The sequence below is a fragment of the Pteropus alecto genome, unplaced genomic scaffold, assembly GCF_000325575.1.
Source record: "Pteropus alecto unplaced genomic scaffold, ASM32557v1 scaffold8, whole genome shotgun sequence".
NCBI lineage: Eukaryota > Metazoa > Chordata > Mammalia > Chiroptera > Pteropodidae > Pteropus > Pteropus alecto.
In genome coordinates this window covers 21,998,748-22,019,107 of record NW_006494609.1, presented here as the reverse complement: position 1 = coordinate 22,019,107, position 20,360 = coordinate 21,998,748, and the positions used below count along the sequence as shown (strand labels likewise).

The 20,360-nt window shown below is 35.0% G+C and overlaps 1 long non-coding RNA gene, 10 other non-coding genes and 1 pseudogene across 11 annotated transcripts in view; all 12 read right to left on the bottom strand.

The window, feature by feature from the left end:
- The window catches only part of LOC107196672, a 72,844-nt gene that overhangs the window by 19,179 nt on the left and 33,305 nt on the right, over positions 1 to 20,360 (bottom strand). Inside the window, exons 7-18 of the long non-coding RNA XR_001518099.2 lie at positions 17,881 to 17,958; positions 15,881 to 15,950; positions 14,410 to 14,475; positions 11,229 to 11,325; positions 10,274 to 10,333; positions 8,029 to 8,070; positions 7,362 to 7,481; positions 6,840 to 6,922; positions 6,036 to 6,120; positions 5,072 to 5,151; positions 4,053 to 4,128; positions 637 to 718 (exon numbers count right to left, since the gene is read on the bottom strand). This is a non-coding gene — a long non-coding RNA (uncharacterized LOC107196672). The remainder of the gene's footprint in view (positions 1 to 636; positions 719 to 4,052; positions 4,129 to 5,071; positions 5,152 to 6,035; positions 6,121 to 6,839; positions 6,923 to 7,361; positions 7,482 to 8,028; positions 8,071 to 10,273; positions 10,334 to 11,228; positions 11,326 to 14,409; positions 14,476 to 15,880; positions 15,951 to 17,880; positions 17,959 to 20,360) is intronic.
- Positions 218 to 292, bottom strand: LOC112473916. Its single transcript, XR_003044204.1, has one exon. It is a non-coding gene; the product is annotated as a small nucleolar RNA SNORD113/SNORD114 family (small nucleolar RNA).
- Positions 1,755 to 1,833, bottom strand: LOC112473949 (annotated as a pseudogene).
- On the bottom strand, positions 3,286 to 3,360 carry LOC112473930. Its single transcript, XR_003044213.1, has one exon. It is a non-coding gene; the product is annotated as a small nucleolar RNA SNORD113/SNORD114 family (small nucleolar RNA).
- LOC112473919 lies at positions 4,554 to 4,628 on the bottom strand. The gene has a single exon (XR_003044206.1). It is a non-coding gene; the product is annotated as a small nucleolar RNA SNORD113/SNORD114 family (small nucleolar RNA).
- Positions 5,632 to 5,705, bottom strand: LOC112473921. Its single transcript, XR_003044207.1, has one exon. It is a non-coding gene; the product is annotated as a small nucleolar RNA SNORD113/SNORD114 family (small nucleolar RNA).
- LOC112473915 lies at positions 6,424 to 6,498 on the bottom strand. Its single transcript, XR_003044203.1, has one exon. It is a non-coding gene; the product is annotated as a small nucleolar RNA SNORD113/SNORD114 family (small nucleolar RNA).
- On the bottom strand, positions 7,378 to 7,452 carry LOC112473914. The gene has a single exon (XR_003044202.1). It is a non-coding gene; the product is annotated as a small nucleolar RNA SNORD113/SNORD114 family (small nucleolar RNA).
- LOC112473937 lies at positions 9,428 to 9,500 on the bottom strand. Its single transcript, XR_003044217.1, has one exon. It is a non-coding gene; the product is annotated as a small nucleolar RNA SNORD113/SNORD114 family (small nucleolar RNA).
- LOC112473932 lies at positions 10,569 to 10,642 on the bottom strand. The gene has a single exon (XR_003044215.1). It is a non-coding gene; the product is annotated as a small nucleolar RNA SNORD113/SNORD114 family (small nucleolar RNA).
- On the bottom strand, positions 13,758 to 13,832 carry LOC112473941. The gene has a single exon (XR_003044220.1). It is a non-coding gene; the product is annotated as a small nucleolar RNA SNORD113/SNORD114 family (small nucleolar RNA).
- LOC112473939 lies at positions 17,170 to 17,244 on the bottom strand. Its single transcript, XR_003044219.1, has one exon. It is a non-coding gene; the product is annotated as a small nucleolar RNA SNORD113/SNORD114 family (small nucleolar RNA).

The window sequence follows — 20,360 nt, the reverse complement described above, 5'->3', positions numbered from 1 at the left end:
TTAATAGTATTTCTTGCCTCACCACATATATTCTTAGTTGATAAACCTTTATCCTCTTTTTTATCTATATATTGTTTATTTGTTCTACCATCGATCCATTTATATTAATATAGAAATCCATGAATTTAAAATAATAATAACAATCTCCTTGCATATTCTTAACATCGATCTATAGGATCATTTGCATAACAGTAAAGAGACTAGATTTTGTCTTGTGTTGGACCTCAGACTTCCAGACACATAGCATTCATTGTGTATGACTCATACGCCATCAGTCGTCATCACTGGTCCACATTTGGGCCTCTTTTCTTCATCTCATGTCATTTGTTTATATACTAATTCATCAATCTACAGCTAATAATTCAATACATCTACAAATGACAAAATCTCCAGGTCACGAGTCTTCACTATTCCTATCACCATTCTTTAGCATCAATGCCTAATCGATTAGACCTCTCTCATTAATCATCCTCATTATTCCAAAGATAGATAAATCAACACAATGTTTCATACACCGTCAGCTTAATCATTGGGCCATGGTTGGTCTTTCTTCTTTTATTTACTACTTTTTAAATTATTACAGTGATACCCTAAACAAACCACCCAAACCAAGACAAGAACTTGATGATGACTTACACTGCCCTCACGTTCCCACCCAGAGGCCGGCGTGGTGCACAGAAACACTACAGATGCTTAAATCCGCATAAGCGTTCTTATTCTGAGAAAACAGGAAAACAAGATCGAGACGTTATCTCCACCTTACATGCGGTCCAACATTTAGTAACATATCAATATGGGAGAACAGTCTGGAGGTTTCTCAAAAAATTAAAATTGGATATATCTTTTGACCCAGCAATTGCACTTCTGGGTATTTATCCCAAGAAAACCAAAATAGTAATTCCTAAAGATCGATGCACCCCTATGTTCATGGCAGCACAATGGAAGCAAACTAAATGCCCATCAACAGACGACTGGATAAAGAAGTTATGGTTCATACGTACAATGGAATCTTACTCAGCCATAAAAATGAAATCCTACCATTCACAATGACATGGATGGACCTAGAGGTTACTATGCTGAGTGAAATAAGTCGGACAGAGAAAGATTAATACCATATGATGTCACTAATATGCGGAATCTAAGAAACGAAAAGAACAAATTAATCAAAATCATACTCACAAATGTAGGGACAACCTAGTGATGGCCAGAGGGGAGGGAGATTTAGGGGACTGGGGAAATGAAGTGAAGGGTTAAAGAAGTACGAATTAGTAGTTGACAAATAGTCCCAGGGATGGGGAGCACGGCATAGGGGATGCAGTCAGCAGTAAGGTAATGGCTGGGTGGAGAGTCAGAGGAGAGAAAGAGCGAGTAGGGGATCATTTTATAAACTATACAACTGTCTAACCAATGTACGATATACTTGAAACTAATTAAAATAAAATAAAAAGATAATATCATATTTGCTCAGACCCAGAATAAGAATTTCTCTAAGTGGTAAATTTCTTAATGGAATTCTGTATCTTCAATACATTCGAAAGGATTTTATTGCCTCCCCACATATATTAAGAGCGCATATGCTTCATGCTCTTCATCTCTACTTCTTAATATTTATACAATGATTCTTAAATTGGTCCATTGATAATAAAATAATCAAAATCCATAAAGACTATCTTAAAACAAGTCTCTTTATGTTCCTAAAATTGAGGCTATCGAATCACTTTGAGCGGAGGCAATGGACTATTTCCCTTTCTGTTTTGGACCTAAGAGTTCCCGACTCATAACATTCATCATCTGCAACTCACTCCTACGTCACCAGGCATCATCACTGGCGCATATTTCAGCATCTTTTTCCTTATCCTCCTGCATGTTATTTCATTAATTCCTTAAATCGCTAGTATTAATTTTTAAAACCCTATGATCCACAAAAAAAATAAAGAATAAGAACCTTTAATATTCTACATCTTATCTATAGAACCATTTATCATATTGTTATATTAATTATCCTTAATATATCATAAATGGATTAATAAGTATAATGCCTGGTAATAATCTCGTATTTATCATTGGCCATTGCTGGCTTTTTGAATTATATTCACGCTTTTGAGAATGCAGTACATGTACTTTTTCAAAAAACCTGTTAAATGAAGACATGAACTTTATTACTTACAGTGGTCCCTATTCACCTGAGATGCAGCAGCATCTCCAGAGACGGTGACCAGAAAAGAATTCTACAATCAGCTTGAATATGTCCATTCTGAGGAACACAAAACAGAGCTGATGATGAAAAATACAAAATGAAGACCTTATCTGAACTGATCCTTCCTTTCCACATTTAAGCCATTTAGGTATTTATTAGTTTTCATAATGTAAGTTTTTTGTCTCTTAACAAAAGAAACAATGTCAAATTGGAAGTGATTTGTACTTATCAGAGTCTATATGACCCTTAGCCAAAGAGGTGACACCCTTAATACATTTATTTCTTAAGAAGTATCAATGTTTTCAATATTTTAGTAAGTGAATTTAGTAGTTTCAATTTATAGTAATAATTCTTGCCTCGCCACATATATCCACAGCGAGACAATGCTTTACTCTTTTTCCTTATCTGTTTGGCTCTTCAATAGTTCTCCCTTATCTGAGAGGAATACATTTCACAACCCCCAGTGGATGCCTGAAACCAGGTTTTTTTCCTATACACACACACTATGATAAAGTTTCATTTAAAAATTAAGAACAATAAGAATTTAACAATAATTAATTAAAAATTGAGCAAATAGAACAATATACTGTAATAAAGGTTATGTGAATGTGGTCTCTCTCTCTCTCAAAATATGTTATTGAACTATACTTATCCTTCTAGTGATGATGTGAGTCGATATAATGCCCATATGATGAGATGAAGTGCGGTGAATGACGCAGGCATCATGACATAGTGTTACGCAACGACTGACCTTCTGACAAGAAGTCAGAAGGAGGATCGTCTGCTTCGGGTGATTCTGAATCATCTAGCCATGACAATGTCCAAGGTTGGATGTCAGGAGCAGACGATGTCAATGGCTGGAGAAGTTTAAAATTTGGGGGTCGCCGTTAACCACAGGTACCAAAAGCACAGAAAGTGAAATCGTAGGTGAGGGAGGACTAGTGTACTTCATTAATGGTTCTCTCACTGATCCATTAATGATAAATATAAATCGATAAATCCAGAGTAAGAAAATTATCTCTGTATATTTCTACTATCTGTCTACAGGATCGTTCCCAAAAGACGTATCTGACTAATTATGTTCTGTGTTGGACCTCAGAGTTTCAGATACATGTTCTTCACCAATCATGACACATATGCCACCAGTAGTCATCACTATTCAGGTCTGGGACTCTTTTTCTTTATTCGTTTCTACATTTGTATCAAATAAGTCATTAATTCATTAATAATAATTAAATAAACAGAGGATTCAGAAAATCTTAGAACAAGGTCCTTAAATATCTCTAACACTAGTCTGTAGAATCATTTCTCACACAGACTGATTCTCTTTCATTAATCAATCTCAATGTTGCACATTATTGATTAATCGACAATGTTTCATTCATATCGTATATCATTGGGCCATAGTTAACTTTTTTATTATGTTTATTACTTTTTAAAATTTAATGAATACCTTTAAACAAATGACCCATTCTAAATTGACAACTTAATGAACCAATATTTTCAATAAATGTTCATCTTTTTCTTCATTCTTATCTGCATAAGCTCGTTGATTAATTCATTGATTCACTATTATTAATTTTTAAAACTGTATGATTCACAAAAACTCAAGGATAAGAGCAATAAATATTCTACACCTCTGCCCATAGGATCATTTGCCACATCGATATATCTATCTCTTTTATTTATTATCATTAGTGTTTCATATATAAATAAATATAGTGCTTCAGATCAACTCCATATTTATCATTCACAATGGTTGGCATCTCAGATCATATTTCACACTCTTAAAAACACAGTGGATACTAGGAAAAAAACTCTCAGAGACATGAATTTTGTTCAAAGTATGACTAACCTTGGTCTCCATGCTCCCTACACAGAGGCAACCATGGGGCACGGAGGGTGCTGAAATCGGCTTGACCACGTTCATTCTGAGGAGTACGGAACAGAGCAGATGGTAAAATAATTGAGACCTTCTTAAAATTGGTGCTTTTTTCCTAATTTCATTTACTCAGCCATAAAGGTATTTATTCTTTTTCATAACTTATACATAAATATAAGCATACATGCAGAAAAGAAGGTAATACCATTGGTTTATTTATTTCTTAACCTGTATCAGTTTCTTCAGTTTATATGAACGGTATTTCTTGCCTCACCACATATATTCATAGTTAATAAGGCTTTGTCCTTGTTTATAGTTAGTTATGTATTTGTTTATTGGTTCTATCATCGATTCATTTATACTAATACAGAAATCCATGAATCTAAAATTACAAGAACAATATCCTCGTATATTCCTAACATCTATCCATAGGATCATTTACAAGAGAAGAAAGAGACTAGGTTTGGTCTTGTGCGGGACCTCAGACTTCCAGACACATAGCATTCATCGTGCATGACTCATACGCCATCAGTCGTCATCACTGGTCCATATTCGGGCCTCTTTTTCTTTACTCTCACCTACATTTGTTTATACATCAATTCATCTACTACGAATAACTCAATATATATCTGTGAATCACAGAAGCTCAAGGACAAGAGCCTTCGGTATATCTTTTATATCTTTATCATTTTTTTACAATCGTCGCCTAATTGAATTTTATTAACCATCCTCATTCTTCCAAAGATAGATTAGTCACCATAATGTTTCGTATAGTTCCAATTTTTTTTTAATTAAATTTATTGGGGTGACGATGGTTAAGAAAATTATATAGGTTTCAAGTGTACAATTCAATAATACGTCATATGTATACTTTTAATTTAATCATCGGGCCGCGGTTGGTTTCTTTTCTTATATTGAATACTTTTTAAAAAATACTACAGAGAATAGCCTAAACAAACCAACAAAAGTTAGATGAGAACACTGTCACTCACGTTGGTTCCACGCTCCTACAGGAAAATACAGAGGTCGCTGACCAGGACATCAAGCTTAGGTCAGTTTTGGTGTGTCCATTCTAAAAAGTAGAGCAGAGTAAATGATAACATGATTAAGATATTTTCTCTATCGATCTTTGCGACATATTTCATTGCTTAGTTATTAAGTTGTATGTTAATATGGGGTAATATATATTTTACTTATTCTTAAGAAAAACTAACAACATTGAACTTTCTGCCAACCCTAAACAAGAATATGGGCCATTATTTACATTATCTGTAACATCCTTGGCTCTGGGTCACGCTTTCGAACCATTTATTTCTTAACTGACTTAGTTTTTCAATATTGATTAATAGTATCTCTGGCCTTATTGCGTTTTTTCATAACTGAACAATGCTTCACCTTTTCATCATTATTTATTTATAGTTGTAAATGGATTCTTTATTGATTCATTTATCATAATAGATTCAAAATCTATAAAAAAAGATCCTTATGAAATCCTAAATCTATCTATAGAATCATTTCCAACTAAGGTAATAAACTAGATTTTTTTTTTACGTTGGACCCCAGAGTTCCAGACATGTATTCAACATCCATGACTCATATGCCACCATCATCATCATCACTGGTCCAGGTTTGGCATCATCATCACTGGTCCAGGTTTGGCATTGTTTGTCCATTCTCATCTACCCTTGTTTATTGGTCAGTTCATCCACTGCTTTGATAGTAATTACGAAGCACAACAAACCCTAGAACATGAGTCTTAAATAGTCTTACCTCTGTCTACAGGTTCACTTACTATACCGTACTATCTCTTTTATTAATCACCCTCAAAGTTTCATATTCGGATTAGTCGATATAATGTTACATGTCAATTCTATATGTTATCAATAGACCATGGTTGGCTTTCTCTGATTATATTGCACACTTCTCAAATATAGAGTGTAAACCCATAAAACTCACATTTGTTTCTATGCACCAAACAGAGAGACAACCAGACATCTCGTGACTATAGAAGAATCTTTAACTCAGCTCCAATACGTGCATTCTGTGAAGTAGAAAAACACAGAAGGTAATTTAAAAAAAAAGTTGAGACCTTATCTGCACTAATTTTGCTTTCTGCATTTAATCTACTCAGTCACTTAAATATTGATTCATTTTCATAATTTATCATTCTTCACTTAGTCATATTTATCTACTTATATTCGTTTAATTTTTTCGCTCATCTGCTTATACTAATAAAATCAAAATCCATGAACACAAAAACCGAAAACATGACCTTGTATGCTACTAACATCTGTCACACTGCGGCCATTTCCAACAGAAGAAACAGACCAGATTTCTTATCGAGTTGGACCTCAGAGTTCCCGACACATGGTATTCATCATCCGTGATTCATACGCCACCAGTCGTCATCATTGGTCCAGGGTCAGCCCTCCCCTTCTCCATTAATTTCTAAGTTTGTTTATTGATTAATTCCTCATTTTACTAATAAATAAACATGAATCACAAAAACTTAAGAACGAGAATTTAAGTATCCTTAATAGTTACCTATAAGGTCATTTGCCATCTTGATTATATCGCTTTTCTTAATTATTCTTAACTTTGCAAGTATTGATAAATCAATACGATGTCCATATGTCATATGTTAACATGACATAATGACAATGTCATACTTATCACCCAGCCATGGTAGCCTTCTTGGATTCTTTTAACAGTGAGTATACTTTAAAAACTACTCAAACCAAGAAAAGACTGTGTACTCACGCTGGTCTCCACGGAACTAACACATGGAGGCGACCGGAGCTCATGACCACAGAAGACGCTTAAATCAGCAGGGAGCATCCATTCTAAGAATACAAAGCAGAACAAATGAGATTGAAGTATTCCCTCCATTTATCCTGCCCTCCTCCTTTCATGTTATTACTCACTTAAATATGTATTAAGTTGTGATATTTTTTTCCTGAGAAAACAACAAAGTACTGACCAAAGACATAGACTCTTAGTTACATTGTAGTATCATCCTTAAAAAGACAATACCTGTAAGACATTTATGTCTTAATGGATTTCAGGGTTTTTAATATATATTAATAGTATTTGTGGCCTCACCATTTTCATAATTGGACAACGCTTCACCCTCTTTATTTATTTATATACTTATTGATTCTTTTATTGACCTATTCATAATAATAGAATCAAATTCCACAAATACAAAAACTAAGAACAAATTCCTTGAATATTCCGAACAGATTACTGCCCATACGTTTACTTCTGACAGAAGGTACAGACCAGATTTCTTGTTGTGTTGGACCTCAGAGTTCCAGACACATAGTATTCATCTTCCATGATTCATACTCCACCAGTTGTCATCATTGGTCCAAGATTGGTCCTCATTATCTTCAATCATGTCTACATGTTTTAATTGATTAATTAATTCATTCACTACTACTACTAATAAAATTAATTCACCAAGATCCTCGAATATCTGTAATATTTCTCTGTGGAATTACTTCCCACCAATGATATATATATTTATATCAACCCATATATCTATCTATATTGTCAGTAGAAAGTAATTCTATAGAGAAATATATATTTATCTTTCATTAATTGACCATGTTTCCTATAGAAATTAATATAATACTTCATATTAACTTCCCTTTACTATTTGAATGCGACCAAACTCTGTCTTTGCAGAGCGAGGTTTAAATAGACTATGACTCAAAATTAAAATCGAATAATATTTTACACACATTAATTATTGAATAATTAACTGTGAAATGAATAAAATGGTCTTATTTTTTCTCCTTAATTGACCACAGATGTGCTGAATTGGCCCGCACATGACCTTCATTCATTTTATTTATATATGTAGCTATTTATTTCCCTTCAATAATAAAGTTAACACCTGTGACAAACCACCAAACCAAAAGCAATTCCTTTGACTGTTACTTACATAAGGTTCTACGGTCTTTAACTGAATCATTATGTGTCCATTCTGTAGAATGCAAAGCAAACATGAAAAGAGATTAAATCAGGTAGGTGAATGGATGGATGGATGGATGGATGGATGGATGGATGGATGGACTGATGGATGGATGGATGGATGGATGGAAAGATAGAGATAGATCAGACTAGATTCAGATTTTTTAAATTGATCAAGTCAACAACAACTGATTAGGAATAAACCTTAGCGCTTATTATGTATTAAAACTCTGAATGGCTTATTGAATGATTCATATATTAAATTTAAGGGATATAGAGAACGGCTTTGAAACCAACACAAGACAAAAGAATAAGAACTATGATTAGCACACATATCTGTTGATACGCCCCCTCTCTTGCCACATGAGGGCTATATCTTCTTTCTAAATGAATCTTGCTCACAAAAACTTAGGTTCATCTGAATTCTAGATTGAAGCACATTCTCAGCAATTGCCTACATTTGTCAAACCTGTATGTATGTATGTATGTATGTATGTATGTATGTATTATACTGTTACACACGGAGTCATTTATCTTCCATTTTTTTAAAGGAATTGTACCAAGTCAGAATGAGAAATCTTATCTACATATATTCACCGTTCCAAAAGTGGAGGAGGCTCGGTCTACTTTCTCATTTGGAAAACAACTGTGTTGAACTATATTAATCACCCCCTTATTTCATAACATATGCTCCTCGTTGGTCCGTACTTTGCCATCTTTCAAATAATTGATTAAGATATTAACTTATTCTTTTATACATAATAATAACATCCTTAATATTTGTGACTCCATAGAAACAAGCCAACATTAATGCCTGTCCGTATGTTCATTAGGCACAGAAAAAATCAGATAATCTTTTCTTGTTCTTTTTAAATTAAAAAAATAGTGAAGGTCATTGAATTCATCGTAACTGGTCATGGGACGCATTCTCAACACAGGTCCGTGTGTAGCCCTCTCTCAATTCTGCAGTTATTTAATCAGTAATCGATTTAAGTAAATGTTTTGCCCTTCTCTTAATAAAACAAAGAATCAACAACCCAACCCAGAAAAATAACAAGGGCTCTTATATCCATTTATCTAAATGCTATTTACCCAAAAAGGTCTGCTTTAATAAATTTATTTTACTGGAACTCAGTGTTTCAGAAACGTATTAACAATGATTTTTATGTTGTATATATTACATTACATACTCCCATATTTGAACCAGGAATAACTCATCCTGTCTCTATTCGTTTATGTTTCTTAATTTATTCATTCATTGATTTAGTGAAAATATAATACTCAGAAACCCAAAAACAAACTCCTGCATATTTTTAACTCCTGACATAAGCTCACTTCTCAAAAAGGAAACGAAGAGGAATCTTTAGGTAATGGACCTCAGAGTTACAGGGTTTAATCAAAATCCTTGATTTCAGACACCCCAGGGTACTCATCATTGATCCAGGTCGAGCAGTCTTTTTCATTTATACTTTTGTTTATTGATCCATTTATTGATCCACTAACAGTAATAAAATCAATGTTCATATTTTTTTAAAAGCCAAAAACAAGATCCTCGAATATGACCAAGATCTGTTATAGGCTTTTCCTTATAAACTAGATCTTTTCTCAGTCGACCAGATCTCCTTTTGCAGTGGCTCTCAGTGACTTGTGTGCGGGTCAATAACATCCTTGCTTCTCACACACCTTGTTCCAACTACCTCCCATCCCCATATGTACTCCTCCCGAGTGGGGAGCTGCCCCACAGAACTCCGTATGATAACACGGATGTGCTATAACTGCCCTCCGCGGTACGGTCGCCATCAGCCATACGTAGATGAGGACTTAAAATGTGGCTAGTTCAACTGAGGAACTGAATTTAACATTCATATCATTTTACTTATATTAAATGTAAGTAGCCACTTTCGGCTAGGGGCAACCACACTGGACAGTGCGGCCCTGACTTTATTACTGAATAAATGTTTAAATCAAATGCAGTGCAAAAATCACATGGATTCTTATTAATCAGCTTTGAAAATTATCATATCTCCCATCTTATTTTTAATCACAATTGCATTGAACTGGAGTAACCATAATCTTTAGCTTCGTAACACATTCATTTTATGGATCTATCTATGGCTTGATTTAAATAATTCGATGAACACTAATAAAAACAATTCACCCCAACTGACAAGATCTTTCGACTCTCATTTACTTTAGTCATAAGGTTTTTTACTCACGAAGGTAGCAGCCAAGATCTTCATCGGTAGAGATTAATTCAATCAGCCACGATCTTCATTCTGTGGAATTAAATGCCAATATTTAAAAAAAAAAATAAAGTCCAGATTTCAATTGATTTATAAAACATTAGTTGTGTGACTCTAGGCTAATCATGAATTTGATTCAAGTCTTTATCACTGATAAACTCAATCTATACCCATAAAGTGTATATGCCAATGATCAAAATACCTGAATGATCTCGACTTCTGCCCTAAGCTCTTTTCCATAGAGGAGAAAGGAGGCCACTTTTTAATAATGGACCTCAGAGTTACAGATGGCTTTAATCAAAATTTTTGATTCAGACACCCTCCAATCTCATCATCGGTCCAAGCTTGGCGCTCTTTTTCTTTATTCATTCATGCCTTCATTTCCCATGGGTCCCCACCTCCCGAGAACAAGGTCCTGGAGATTACCAGGATGTGTCTCGAGGCTGATCTCTTACAGAGCTTTTAGACCAGAGCTCAGAGCTCGGCTTCTTACAGTACCAACCACCACTAACGGCAGCCCGTGATTGCGCCATGCTCCCTTAATCTGGCCAGTTTCACACATGGCGTCATAAACAACCCAAAACAACAACGGCACCCCACAACTGGGACACGGACAGTATATTCCGCCTGCTACGAGATTCCTCTAAACAATTAATAACCTAGATCTCTACCAATCTGGAAATGCTTAAAGCAACTGTGGTACGAAAACACGGAATGGTAAACGGTTGTGAAAATTCATTGCCTTCTACCATTCTCGTCGTGCTGAAATGGGTTTTTTGCACTCCTTGGCCCTAAGCACGTTCCCGTGGCTCACACTCTGTGTCCTTAGCTTTGATTTTTCTATCTATGGCCTTTCGCTCCGTTGAAGCACGTCAGGGACCACACACAACCAAGCGTACAAGCCAAGGATGGGAACACCATCACTTACGTTGCTCTTTTCCATGGACAGAAGTTCACAGCCAAGGTCGCCATCACCGGACAATGACTGAATCCAACGTGGAGTGTTCATTCGGGAAGAAAAGAAGCTTTTCAAAAGAATGAAAAGTGTAAAGTTATATTTTTAAATAGAAGTTAGTTCTATACTACTGATCAATCATGAACATTGGCCCGTGTGACATTTTCATCATCGATCCAACAGCATTATCTTTTCCATCTATTGACTTACTCCATTTTTAATATGAAGTAACATAACGAAGACAGTTTAATCCACCACCCAACACAAGAAGAACTAAAGCTACTACTAATACCCATCTATAGACCCCTACACCACATAGCAAAAAGGACAGACAGATCATTTTTACAGGGAAATCTTTGGCAAAATGGGATAAATTTAAGAAAAGACGAAATACTGCCATTTGCGACAACATAGATAGATCCGGAGATTATCGTGTTAAGCAAAATAAGTCAGACAGAAAAAGTGGCTAATCGTATGATTTCACTCATACGTGGGGTATAAAACTAAAAGACACAACAAACAGAGACTCACGTGCACAGACGACAGTTTAGTGGTGACCAGAGGCAAGTGGGGAGAGGAGGAGGTAGATAAGGGTAAAGGAAGTAAATAAAATATATGGTGACGAAAGGAAATTTAACTGTGGGTGGCGAACACACAATGTAATAGACATATGACGTACTATTGAATCGTACACTTCAAACCTATATGTTTTTATTAAACAATGTTGCCCTCATAAATTTAATTTAAAAATGGAGAGAAAAAAGACATTTTGAGACAGCAAATAAAAAAATAATAAAGGAAGTACATTTTTTTTTCGTGAAACAGTCTGACCACTGGGCCATACTATACTTTCACTCGTGTATTTATTGAATAACCTATTTATTCATTTATTTAATAACTCTAAGGATAATTTAATTACCTGCTCTTTTTTTTTAAAGAAAACACAAAATGGTAGAGCCGAGTGCCACCCCAAACTAAATACTATTACATGCGACTTCTATCTCTGCATGTCTGCAATGTTCCTTATGAGCACCGCCCAAGAGAGTAGCCACTGGCCACATCTGGACGAAATGGGGCTGGTGTTCCTGAGTAACTGAATTTTTATTTTTAATTCATTTGAATCGAAATGTTAATAGCAAGGTGTATTTAAAAGACTGGGTCTATATGATCTTTCCTTAAAGAAGGAGGAGGCTGGATTTTTTTTTTTTTATTTAAGTGGATTTTGAGAGGGTAGAGCAGGAATTATCATGCTCCTTCATAGAACATCTGCTTCTCACTGGCCCGTGCTTTCCGCTATTTTAAATAATGGATTGAGGTATAAAATTTTTCTTTCACTCACTTATAATAATAGCACCAGTACTGGTGAACCCTAAGGACATTGCACAATAACACTGAGTGACGATGAAAATCTATCCATTGGCTTATGACCCACAGAAATCATCCACGAAATGTATCTACATTTTTCTTTTTAAATAATCAATGAACACAAGAAGATTAGCAATTACTATAGTCATGTTTTCGATGCTTAGACCGCTTCCATGTTTCAATTACTAATCATTTATATTTTTATTGATTATATTATTTATTAACATAATATATACCAATGTGTTTATCATGATGTTATATTATTATTGAATTTGTTATATTATTATTATTATGCGATTATGTAAGTTTTTTGTCCTTTTTTAAAATGAACTGTGCAACTAGAAACACACTACCAGCCCAGAAAAAACAACATTGACGTTCTCATCTATCTATTGCTCCTGAAGGAGCATACAGAACCCTTTGCCTTTCTATGGGTGTCCCTTGTGTCAAATTATGACGAATCACGATCTTAATAGCCAGTTGCATGCTTTCCATTGATGTACTGTTGACCCACCGAGCTATAAATATTTACATTTGTTCACTTACAATTATCCTTCAATATATGTGAGCCCACCCACACACACCGGAGAAGTGCCTTGAATAATATTCATCTATGTTCTATGTCAGTTCCCTAAAGAATAGCAAACTGGATTCTTTAATGTTTGCTTACATGAAATTGCATTAAAAGATCGCATCAATCATTAATGTGGCTGAATAAAAGTCTCATCGCTGCTCCACACTCCCCGTCTCACGTAGTTTATTCAATTAACTTTTTCTGTAAATATCTTTCCCTTTCCTTAATAAAATGATCAGTTGGCCATCTGCCTCGACACAGAACAAAAACATTCACTTTGATGTACAATGACCATATGCTCCTTACCAAAGTGATGAAAGCCTTCACTATCAATTTATTGGGACTGAGAATCTTAAAATTGTTTTAATAATTATCCATGTTTCATCGCATGCCTTGAAAAGTAGTGCACGCATAGCTCTCATATTTCATTCATTGGCATATTTCTTTATTCATGGCCTAATTTTATTATAATAATGCGATTCATATCCCAAACCACAAAAAGCCCAAGAAAAGGTGCTATAGGCTTATTTCCCACAAAGGGGACTGCGAGGCGTCTCATCGTAATGGACCTCAGAGTTACAGATGGGTTTAATCAAAATTCTTATTTCAGAAACCCCATGACATTCATCACTGGTCCACGCTTGGTAATCTATTGATTAATTTTCTGATTCACAAATGCTAAAAGAATCACAAAATTCCCAAACAAGATCCTTGCGTTTTTCGCTCTCGTCCTATAAAGCTAATAAGCCACACCTCCTTTGTAATGGCTGCACCTGTGGAGGGGGCACCATCCCTCCGTAGCATATTCAGCCTTGCTTCTCTTTTGTTTGGCTCTCTTTTGTTTAATGCGACCAGACGTCAAAGACGGTTCAATGAAAAATAATGAAGCCACCATCTTTGGTCCCCTCCGAGCCACCCTCAGAGGGTTACCAGGCAGCTGTACCCATAAGAGAATGCTTAAATCAACCACGTAGAGAATAAAGAATAATATTAACCTGCTCTGAGAATAAATTAAATAACTCCTAGCTTATTTGAAAATGACCTCAGTTGTGCTGATTTAGATGAAACATCATTTTTGGTTTATAACACATTCCCATCATTCATCTATACTTTCCTCTATTTCATGTATGTAGCACAGAAAGGTTGCTTTGAAATTCTTCAGACACAAGCCATGAACAAACTAGCCAAACAAAGACTGTGAACTAAGGGACTTACTTATATTAGTCTTGATGCTCTTTGCTCTTGACATCGATCCTTTCAATCAACTGTCCTACATTCACTCTACAGAGGGAAAAGCAGAGTTAGACTAGATTGAGGTGTTTTAATGGTTGTTAAGAAGAACTAGATAACAATAAATGTCGGCTCCAAAATGCAATTTTTTATTAATCCAGTATTGAACTCTTAGCTTTAAATAGTATAATAAACACTATGAAGTCCACCCCTAGCCCAAGAATAAGATCTATAAGGACTACAAATATCCACCTACATGGATATCTATTAAGTAGAAGGTTATTTAATGGATTATTGACTGATGCAAAGCCTTTCCCTTTTCTTAATATTAAGAAAACCCCCAGCAAACTACAGAAACTCAAAACATTGCCACTGAACTACGGATACTAACATGTTTCGTGTGAAAGAGAACTATGGGCTAAGCCTGTTCATTTTACTTCAGAATCGTATTAATATTATGCTTATTTTATTGTACGCTCCTAGTCGGTCCATGAGTAGGCCTCTTAGCCTTTCATATACATACATCTCTTTATTTACTCATGCATCGATCCACTTGAAATAATACAATCCATATCCATGAACCACAAAAGCCCAGAAACAAGTTTATTGAATTTTCCTAACTTGTACTCTCGGCTAATTTCTACAGGGACTATTGACTGGTTCTCTTTTCACAATGGACCTCAGTCACACAGAGGCCTTCCTCAGAGGTGTGGATTCGGGTACCTCGACCGGTCCTCATCATTGATCCACACGGGGCTTTCTACCGCTTCGCTCATTTATGCCTTTTTGAATTGATTCACTCATTCATGGGTTCGTGAATAATAATTATAGAATCAATAAACTTTAATGACACAAAACCGAGAATAAAAGTCTTAAATACAACCAAGCTCTGTTCATCGCCTTTGTTCACACAGAGCAAATGGACTCGATTGCTTTTCGTGATGAACCTCTGTCTCACACATAGGGAGGACTCAGCCCTCTTCTTTCGTATCAATCCCTTTCTTAGAGTTAGTGGCCTCCGGCTCCTCTCTCGCTGGCTTTGTCTATATATTAAAGTTGGTGTAATCCATAACCACAGACCTATCATCTTAACTCACAGTGGACGGAACTGACATCTGCCATCTTCTAAGGTACTCCAGCCTCAGAGAGTTAACAATTGAGATCTTTATCAACGGAGGAACACATTAGATAAATGAGACAAGAACATTAAACGGGGCGTTAACATGCTCTGAAAACATGTGAAATGCCCTCCACCGCTAAAGCAATGGTCCTTAGTTGGGTTGAGTTGAACGAATCATAAATTTTAGCTCATGACACATTCGAATCAGGGCTCATGACTGACATTCCTTGATTCTGTGTATTATTTAACTACTTATTTTGCCGAAATAATTTTGTGGGCTCCCACACACTACCCCATCTAAGCTTAGAACACCACTGTTGATGTTTTCTTACTTACACTGGTCTTCATGCTCTTTAGTCCCAATAGGTAGAGAACAAGTAAATCAGCGAACAGTGTAATATTCATTCTACAGAGGGAAAAAATATAGCCTGTTTTTAAAACAATGAAGATGGAGTTGGTCTTCTTAAATTGAAATTTGTCAGGAAGACTAATCGTAAACCCTACTATACATCGCATTCTCATCATTTTCCCAAGAATGGCTATCTTTTACTTACTCACTTAAATTTTACTGTTAAATAATATGAACACCATTAAATTCATTGCCCAACACAAAATAAGAACTATAACAATTGAAGACATCTGGCTTGACTTTCTATCTACATAGGGAGAGCTAAGATCATCTTTCCATTGGACTTCTCTGTACAGAATTGGGCATATTTAATTTGTTTCATGAAACAATCTCACCAATCCTCTACCTCGTGTATGTATTGATTCACTTACTCACTGATTTATTTTATCATTCAGGGAATATCATGTCCTCGTTTTTCTAAAGAAGACTCAGAATGGTTCAACTCCAATCCAGGAGCAAACTACTACAACTTGGAAAGGTCTAGGTGCACCTTTTGAAAAATTAAAGAACCTACACTATTTCCTAGACTGTGTACTGTTGGAAAACAAGACGACTCGGTATCCTCGTATCAAAACGTGTTCCTAATTGGTCCATGGTTTGCTGATTGTTTAAGAAGAGATTCAGATATAAAAATATACCTTCTTTCTCTTATACGAAGACATCGGTATCTGTGATCTTATTCCCAAAACATAAACACAGAACAAAACACACGGCTGTCCATAGTCATTGCCGTCAAGAATAACAGACTTGCTTCTTTTTATTGTTTTAATAACAATCAGTTTTTTAAAAGATCAGATTAATTATGAGTGTTGTCATATAAAACATTCTCATCCCTGCCTGGCTCTCAGTTATGTGGTTATTTAACCAACTATTTATATGAGTAAATGTGTTTCCATTTCCTTAATAAAACAATCAGTCAGCAACCCATCACCAACACAGAATAAAACTCCGAGTGTTAATGTACAAATGACTGGCTGGCTACTCCTTTCCAGGGCAGGAAGAATCTCAGTCATACTTTAGTAATGATCCATATTTCATTACATTCCTTAATAATAAGTGCATAACCTGTCCTCTTTTTTTCATTCATTGATACATTTTATTTATTGGTGGGTCAGTAACATAATAAAAATACAGCCTATGCCCAAGCACCACAAAAGCCCAAGCACAAGGTAACATGGGCTCGTCTCCCACAGAGGGAATAACAACATGTAACCACGTGGACCTCAGAGTTGCATACGGGTTTAATCAAAACTCCTGTTTCAGATACCCCATGGTACTCATCATTGGTCCAGGTATATTTTTCCTTTCTACTTTCATTTATTTATTCATCGATCCATGAATAACAATGCAATCATAAAACCCCAGGAACGTTCTTCCCATTGGTGGTGCTTTCCAATAGAGTGTCTAGACCAGACCCCCTTTCGCAGTGGACCTCAGGGAACATGTGTGATCAATCATCATCTATGCTTCATACCAAATCTACATCCATCACTGGTCCTTCTGCAGCTTTCTTTTATTCAATTAGTCCATGTTTCAAAGATGGTTCAATGAAAAATGGTGAAACCACCATCTTTAATCCTTTCTCAAAAAACAGCGTCTTCCATTTGCTTATGAGCTGCCACACACACACAGTTATCAGCCAGGACCACGCCAATATGGAAATGTTTAAGTTGTTTGTGGAAGAAAAAAAATTTAATATTCAATAGTTTAGAAAATGAAGGAACTGACTACTATCTTTTTTTAATTACCTCAGTTGTGCCAAATTAGATTAAATGTGATTTTTGATTCAGAACATATTCCCATCACTGGTCCATACTTGGGGGGAGAGGGGCTCTTTCTTTGATATGCATTGATTCTTTTGAAAAACCGTTAAACACTTGTAAACAAAGCGTCCCAACCAACAATGGGAACTTCAAGTCTTACTTACTCTGCTCTTTATCCGCAGAGCTGGCTGCCAAGATTTTGTTTCTTAGGGGATGAATAAGTCTACTGTCCTGTAGCCATTCTGTAGAGGACAAAGTAGAATTAACCTAGATTTTTAATGTATGTTAATTATGTGGAACCAGATAGTGCTAACATTTGGTCCTTTTCAGTTAGTCTAGTATTTGACTTTTACTTTTAAATAATGTAATAACCACTTTTGAATCCCTGACATAAGAGTAAGAACAATAACTATCAAAAATATCTTTATATTTTAACGGAATAAAAGATCATTTTAACGGATGTTACTTTTGTAGAATTGGGATCTTTTAAAAACCTTATTTCACATTCCAATGCTTCCTGCTTGATTCTATTTTATATGTTCATTCATTCATTTATTCATTTATTTAATTATTTATGGGATGATTTAGCCTATGTTCATTATATTAAAAAGTTAAATTGGTAAACCAGCCAGTCATCCAGAAGAGAAATAGCAATTAGATGTAATGATCTACGTGCCCCTAATCAAAAATGGGATTACTCTAGAAATTTTTCTTTCCATAAATATCACTAAGGAAAACCCAAATTAATAATTATCATTGTCTCATTGGCCTGCATTTTCTCTTATTTTAAGTAATTAAGATAGAATGTATTTCATTTGTCCAATTATAACAATACTTCAATATCTGGGAATGCAAAGACACTAGAAATAAATCCTAAATGATACTAATATCTATCTACTTGTTAGTCACAGAAAAAACTGAGTAAATCATTCTTGGGTTGTTAATAAAAATTTAGTGAACACAATCTGATCAATCATAATGTTTCCTATATGACACATTTTCAAGATGTGGCCGTAATTGCTTTTCATTCAATAAGATATATACTCAATCACATATCCATTTATGTAAATGTTTCTTGTTGCTTTTAAAAAATGGATGCAGTAAAAGTAGCACTTGCAGGGAAATTTATAGCATTGAATGCATACATCAGAAAAGAAAAACAAAGTGTCTACTGACAGATGAATAGATGAAGAAATTATGGTATACGTACAAACAGTAGAATATTATTCAGCCTTAAAAAAAAGAAGATTCTGTCATTTGCAACAACATGGATGACCTTGGAGGACATTATGCTAAGTGAAATAAGATGCGTTTCTCACTTATGCGCAGAATCTAAAAAAATCCATAGACACAGACAGTGGTTACTAGGAGTGGGGAGAGGAAAGAAACAGGGAGATGTTTGTCAATAGGTATGTTATTAGCTTGGCTGTAGTAATTATTTCGCTATGTACGTTAATCGAAACACCATATTGTACGCCTTAAATATATACAATTTTTATTTAAAGATTTCAAATCAGTAATTTAAATTTCTACTTTAGTAAACTAGAAAAAGAACAAATTAAGTCCAAAGTATGCAGAATAAGAGAAATGATAAAAATTAAAGCAGAAATTTAAACCAGAAAATTAATGGAGAAAAATCAATGAAGCCAAAATCTGGTTCTTTGAAAAGATCGATAAAATCAATAAGCCTCTATAGCCAGGCTAACTACAGGGGGGAAAAAAATAGAGAGGACGCAAATTACTAATAACAGAAATGAAAGAGGAGAAATCACCACAGTTCCCACGGATATTAAAAGAATTATCAAAGAATACCATGAACAATTCAATGAAATGGACCTATTCCTCAAGAGACACAATTTGCTAAAATTCATTCAAGAATAAACCATTTGAATAGGCCTATATCTATCAAAGAAGTTGACTCAATAATTAATAACCTTCCAAAACAGAAAGCATCAGGCCCAGGTGGGTTCACTGGTGAATTCTACCAAATATTTATGGAAGAAATTATCCTCATTCTCTACACTCTCTTTCAGAAGATGGAAGCAGAGGAAATACTTCTTCACACGTTCCGTGAGGCCAGCAATGCCAAAACAAGAGAGACATTATAAGAAAAAAGAAACTACAGAACAACGTCTCTCATGAATAAAGATGCAAAAACCCTCAATGAAAGATTAGCAAATGGAATCTCAGCAAAGTATAAAAAGAAATATACGATGACCTACTGGAATTTACTCAAAATATGCAATGCTGTTTCTACATTGAAAAGTGAATTAATGTAATCTGTCACATCAACAGGTTAAGGAAGAAAAATCACATCATATCAATAGATGCGGAAAAAGCATTTGACAAAATCCAACTCCCATTCACGATAAAAACTCTAACTACAAATAGAGAGAAATTTCCTCAACTTGACAAAGAACCTAGTGCTAACATCATATTTAGTGATGAAAAATTAGAAGCTCTAATCAGTAGCAATGTAAGGATGTTCTCGCTCAACACTTCATTTCAACATTGTGCTAGGAGTTAGAGCTAACACAATAAAGCAAGAAAAGGAAATAAAAAGTATACTATTCGTGAAGGAAGAAATAAAACTGCCTTTGTTAACAGAACACATGGTCATCTGTGTAGAAAACACATACAAAAG